Genomic DNA, 6,735 nt, shown 5'->3' with positions numbered 1-6,735 from the left:
GCATAACTGAGGCGGGGGCCCCTCACTGGCACCCCCGGAGCCTCGGAGTGGCCACTCCTGAGACCAAGGTTGAGGCCCCAGACCTCAGAGCCCGACGCTTGTCTTCAAAGATCAGCCTGTGCCCCGGGGGGGAGGGCGGGCCCCACCTGTGGCCCCTCAGCCCCTCGTCCCTCATCTCTGGGGTTGGAGGGGGGCTCTGGGTGGTGGGGACAGGAGATGAGCACACCTCAGGGGGGAAGAATCCGAGGCGCATTTCCACGCTTTCTGGTCTCCACGGTCGTATATAAGTGACCTCGTCAGCCCTCCTCCAAGCATTTGAACAGAAATTCAAGGTTTAAGGTCCTCACCCACGCCTCGGCCAGGCTGGGCCGTGCAGTCCTGTGCTTGCAAAACTGCCACAAAGAGGGTTTCTTTTCCTACATAGAGGGGAGGACAGACCTACTCCCCCAGCATGGTCTACTGGTCCCACTGGGTGGGACGGGTCCAAGCAGGAGGCAGGAGGAACGGCACCCAGTCTGCAGCAGGCCAGCCGGATGCCCAGGCAGGCCGCGGTCCCAGCTGCGCGTGGGGGAGGGGCGTGGCATGCTGCGTTAATTCACGTGTTCAGCACGCGCTCCCATTGGTCCCCTTTACCGGGGAAATGAAGCGCAGAGCAGTGAAGCAACTTAGCCAAGGTCTCACAGCTGGGCATGGCAGAACCAGAATTTAACAAGAAGGTCAGTAGTGCCCATGGGGCCTGGGGAGGTCCTCGGCGGGGTGGGGGGCGGGGGGCAGGGGCAGTGTGGCTGACCCCTGAGGGACCCGGGTGATTTTGCAAGCTCCGTCGCAATCCCGGCTGTCTGCGTCGCTGGCTGGGCGTCTGCCGCCAGTGCGTGGGCAGGCACGCGCGGCCCGGCCCTGGCTCCTCCCTGACCTCGGGCTGGGTGTTGGGCAACGGCTGCGGTTTGTGTCTCCCTTTCCCAGGCGGGCCCTGGTGCTGGGGTTCCTGAATCCAGGGGCGTCTCAAAGGGGGATGCCCAGAGCTCCCTTCCCCAAGGGGAGGGGTCGGTGATGGTGCTGCACGGCGGGGCGGGGGGTGATGGTGTGTGCACTTGTGGTGTGCAGGCCTTGTTTGTGCAAAACAAGCGAGCAAGTCTGTTTTGGCTAGAGAGTGTGTCCGTGTGTCTGTCTGTCTGCACATGCTTCTGAGTGTCCGTGTGTCTGTGTACTTGCGCTCCCGCATCAGAGGTCTGGGTGTCCGCGGCTGTAGGTGCCCCCAGCCACTCGTAACCCTCAGCCGTGTGCCTGGCTCTGTCTCGGCACGTGTCCCGTGTATGCGTGGCTGGTGTGTGCAGCTGCTCAGTTGTGGGCGTGTGTGAGCGTTTGCGGCACGTGTTTCTGCATGTCTGTTTTTACCTGTGGCTGGGACCGTTTTCCTGTGTCCATGTGTGCGTGCACACATCTGCCCCTGTGTACCCTCGTGTCCACTTTCCTTCCATGGACTCACATCCCTCTGGGCCCCTCTGCCTCTCCCTGAGGCGGAAGGCCCAGCCCCCTGCAGTCCCCCGGGAGCCGTGGGCTGTGCTGCCCTCCTCAGCCCTGCCCTCTGCCTGGCCACCTCCTGCCTCCGCCCTCAGCCTCCTCGACCCCCTCGTCCCCCTCTGCCCACATCTCCTTCCCTCCTCTTCTGCCTGCAGCCCCAAGGGAGCCTGGCTCTGCTTTCTGGCCCGAGTGTGTGCGGCCCTCAGCCCGAGCTCTCTACAGGGCCCCAGCCCCACTGCCCTGAGTCAGCCCAGGGTTGTCCTCGGCAGCGTGGCTGCCCCGGGCCGGCCGCTGGTCTCCCTGCCTGGGTCTCCTCCTGGCATACCCTGGCCTCGTATATTTAGGTGTTCCTTTTCTTTCTTTCTCTTTTTTTTGACCGCGTGGCATGTGGAATCTTAGTTCCCCAATCGCGGATCGAACCGGCGCCCCCTGCGCTGGAAGTGTGGAGTGTTAACCGCTGGACCAGCACGGAAGTTCCCACGTGCACCTTTCCTAAGCTGACAGACGCGAGCCCGGTGTGCAGGCACTGCTCAGGCACTCGCACAGGAGGGGCTGTGGAGACCCCCTGACTCTCTCCTGCCTCTTTGGAGCCCACTTCCTGCCTCCCAGACTCTCTGTTTTCCTGGAGTGGTGTTTTTTTTTTTAACTCTGCTTAATTTTTTTTTTTCTAATTGAGGCGGAATTCACACAATATCGAGTTGACCATTTAAAAGTGAAGACCTACCTCCGGGCCATTTAGCGTGTTCACAGTGTTGAGCAACCGTCACCTCATCTAATTCCAGAACACTTTCATCACCCCAAGAGGGAACCCCGTACCCCTCGGCTGTCACTTCCCATTCTCCTCCCGCAGCCCCTGGCAATCACTGAAGTGTCTTTATGGATTTCCCTATTCTGGACATTTCCCACAAGTGCACTCATCTCATATGTGACTTCTGACGTTTAGCCTTTTCACTCAGCGTGATGCTTTTGAGGCACATCCAGGTGAACGCCTGTGTCAGCACTCCATTCTTTTCAATGGCTGAATAATATTCCAATGCATGGACAGAATCACGTTTTTTGGACAGAATCATGTTTTTTGGACATAATCGCGTTTTTTGGACATAACCACTTTTTAAAGATTTTACCGGAGTATAGTTTCTTTACAATGTTGAGTTAGGTTCTGCTTTACGGCAAAGTGAATCAGCTGTATGTATACGTATATCCCCCCTCTTTTGGACTTCTTTCCCATTAAGGCTGGGCTTCCCCTGTGGCTCAAACGGTAAAGAGTCTGCCTGCAACGCAGGAGAACCGGGGTTCGGTCTCTGGGTTGGGAAGATCCCCTGGAGAAGCAAATGCAACCCACTCCAGTATCCTTGACTGGAGAATCCCATGGACAGAGGAGCCTGGCGGGCTACAGTCCATGGGGTCGCAAAGAGTCAGACATGACTGAGTGACTAACACTTTTTCCTGTTTACGTCACCACAGAGCACGGAGTGGAGCCCCCTGTACTATGCAGCAAGCTCTCACCAGTTACCTATTTCATACCGGGCAGTGTGTATGACATAAGCGCTTTTCTCGTCCATTGCTCGCTGATGGGCATTCGGGCTGTCCCCGCCTTTGGCCTGTTTAACCCCTCCTTCTTGACCGTGGGGTGCACAGCAGTTGTGTTCAGTGACTACTCTCCTCTTCCTCACGCGCTTGGCTGTGGATGGTCCCAAATGGACACATTCTGTCACCCAGCTGAATGGCCACGAACCAGTCGGCCCTTGGACAGAGCAAGTCTTTTCTCCGCTCGGACCTGGAGGGTGTTTCTGTTTCCATATCAAAATGAACACTCAGAGATGCCTTAGCGCGTCCCCAAGAACAGGAGGAGGAAGAGAGCAAGTCTTCCCAGTGCCCACCCCAGGGCATTTTCTCCAGGGCCCGCAATCGGCATCTCTGCAAAGCGAATCCTGCCTCAAGTCTTTACCACTTTGTAGACACTGGGCCCCCAGCTTGTTCCCCCATCTCCTTCGAGTTGTCAAGCAAAGCTGGTGACCTTGGGCTGCAGCTGGCACCCAGAGCAGGCTCAGCCATCCCACTTCCTTCCTCCACACCCTCCGCCTTGAGGACTGAGGACTCCCCGGAAGTGCCGGGAAATCAGCTCAGCTAGCAGAACTGGCCTCTTGGCACATCCTGTGTAGCTGGAACCTGACTTCGTGCAGGGACCAGGGCTCAGGAAAATCCCTCGGCCTCTCTGGCTGCACCAGCCACATTCTCACCCGCGCGGCAGGACCCCACTCTCACCTGTGACATCCTGGTTCAGAAACTCCAGCCACGCCAGGGCGGTGTGTCTCCTGGGTCTCACCATCAGTCCCGGGAAGGACTCCGACAGGGAGCGGGGGCAGACAGAATGCAGGTTCATTGCTAGACCCTGGGGTACCATGAAGATCAGGCTGGGTCAGCGTTCACTCCTGCGGCAAGAAACGGGAAGCCTGGCAAATGAGTCTTCCAGGTCCCTCCAGGCTTCGTGGTAATTTCACTCACCTGTGAGTAAGCCTTGTCTTTCTTGGCGATTTATCCCTTGCACCTGGCCTGGTGTCCCACACATGCAGCAGGTTCTTTATTACCTAGAGGTTGAACGAGAGACGGTAGGCTTGTCCCCTCCAACGAAGGCTGGCGCCTTTCTACGAGGCTTACGTAGAATTTGTCCTGAAATGCGTTCTTGAAAGGAAGTGGGAGAAATGCCTTGCCTTTTTCCTTTTCAGTTTGTTTTTGCAGGGAAGTGTTGAAATCTGCAGCAGCTGAAAGAATAGATGTTGAATTTGCTTTTGAAAAATCATCATAAAAGAAAAAGTCAGCGTCTTTTGTTATAGCCACGTGTTCCGGGAAACAAGCTCAATCAGAAGGACAATGCAGATGGTGGAGCGCGGTTTATTACACCGGCGGGCCCAGGCAGAGTCTGCTCTTAGCCAAGGACCCCGACCAGTTTTTGTGAAAACCTTATATACCCTGTGTACGTGCCCAAACCCACCTCCCCAAATTCTTTGAAACTAGTCTGGACAAGGTGAAAGAGAGATATGATCAAAGTTAACCCACGATTCATTGTGCGTTAGTAGTTAACAGTGGACAATTATCAATAGGCCTGTGGTCATACCCCAATAAGCATAATAAAAGTTATGATTCTATTTGGTTACACAGATAATTAGGGTATTCTTTTAGGCAATGGAGAGTCTAGGTAGGAGCCCTGGGGCTCTTCCTTCTGGGGGCCTGGTTTTCCAGCTGGTATGTCGTTTCCATAGATACTGGGCATATAGGTCAAAGTCCACAGTCGGGCCCAAGCTGGAGTCCTGCTTTCGAGATGGAGCCTATTCTGTCTGTTTCGTCCGTCACTTTAACCATCGAGGCTTCCTGAAAAGGAGGGATCACACGCCTTGGTGTATCAGGAGCAACGCGATTCTGACGTTCCTCGGATGAGGGCACTAGAAAGGCTCCAAGAGGCCCGGTCCCACCCGGCGGTGAAGCGGGCCTGCACCTGTAGAGGCCCGGCTGCAGGGGGCTCTGCATGGCGGCTGGGGACACGCCTGGGCCCCATAGCCGCAGCTGCATGCTCATGCATCCATCCAGTCATCAAGGATTTATTGAGCGCCTACTGCATTCCAGGGCTTCCCTGGGGCTTAGATGGTGAAGAATCTACCTGCCAATGAGGAAGACCTGGGTTCGATCCCTGGGTTGGGAAGATCCCCTGGAGAAGGAAATGACAACCCACTCCAGTACTCTTGCCTGGAGAATCCCCATGGACAGAGGAGCCTGGTGGGCCACAGTCCATGGCATTGCAGAGTTGGACACGACAGAGCGAGTAACACTTTCACTTTCACCTCTACCTTCCGAGGCCTCTGCTATGCTTTGGAGACAGGCGATGGGGAACCACCACCACCATTTCACACCCTGTTGGAATTTACAGTCTGGCTGGGGACACAACCCCACAGTTTTAAAAGTTTATGGTTCTGAAGAATGCTACAGAGAAGGGTATGTGGTACTCTGGGGCGGGGGCGGGGGTGTAAACTAGCCTGGGGTAGAGGAAGGCCACTTGAAGAGCTGAAACTCGGTGTCCGATGGCAGTTCAGTAGTGGGTACAGCATGTGCCAAGGCCCTGGGATAAGAGCTCACTCCTCTGGGGGCTGAAGAAGGTCAGAGAGAGCGGCGGGCAGGCTGGAGAGGTGTTGGGGGAGGCTGGGGAAGTGGGCAGGGACTGGGGGCCATGGCGATGACTTTGGCCTTATCCAAGAGGCAACAGGAAACCAGGGAGTGTTTTGAGCAAGAGGATCAGACCAGGCTGTGTTGTACAAGCCCCTCCGGAGGGTGGCTTGGTGTCCCCCGCCCTTTTCTAAAAAAATGTTTTATTTGGCTGTGTTGGGTCTTGGTTGCAGCACACAAGATCTTCATTGTGGGCTTAGTTGCCTGCTGCAGGTGGGATCTTAGTTCCTCAATGACCAGAGATCGAACCCGGGTCCCCTGCATTGCAGGCATCACTGCAAGAGGGATTCTTAACCCCTGGATCTCCAGGGTAGTTCCTCCACACCCCAACCTTCCCATTCAACTTCCAGCCACACCCTTCGTTCTGTAAACTGTTCCATGAGGTCCTGTTTGCCCTTGCAATTCTCTTGACCCGGAATTTTAGCGTTTCTGTTCTGCCTTTCTGCCAATGAAACCTGGAATTTCACAGGTTTCACTGTGGAATTCACAATTTCAGCGATGTCTGTGCAGACCCGCGGAAATACCCACCTCCGTCCCCAGGCAGCCAACCCTGTGAGGGCACTCTGGGAGCCGCTGGCGTTTGTTTCTGTGGCATCTCTGCCTCCTCCCCTCTGTGCACCTTTCCGCAAGCTCCCACCTCTCAGGCCTCAGTTTCCCCACCTGCAAGGCAGGGACCATGGGCTCTGCCTCATTAGGGGGTTTTGAGGATGCAGGGAGCTGACCCATGAGGGAGTCCTGGTCCCAGTCCCCAGAAGAGCTGCAGAAATGAGCCCGATTGTCACCACTGGGCACACAGCACATGCCTGGGGCACCAAAACAGTTTTGGCAAGAATGTGATGTTTCAAAATAGGTCTCGTGTGTTGTCATCATGAGAAAAGCCAGGGCTCCGTTCGCTGGACTCCTTGATCCTGCTGAGTGTTTGCCAGGTCGTGGACTATAGCCTGCCAGGCTCCTCTGTCCATGGGATTTCCCAGGCAAAAATGCTGGAGTGGGTTGCCA

The sequence above is a fragment of the Bison bison genome, unplaced genomic scaffold (genome assembly GCF_000754665.1).
Source record: "Bison bison bison isolate TAMUID 2011002044 unplaced genomic scaffold, Bison_UMD1.0 scf7180017864495, whole genome shotgun sequence".
Taxonomy (NCBI): Eukaryota; Metazoa; Chordata; class Mammalia; order Artiodactyla; family Bovidae; genus Bison; species Bison bison.
Note: the sequence above shows the minus strand (reverse complement) of the source record.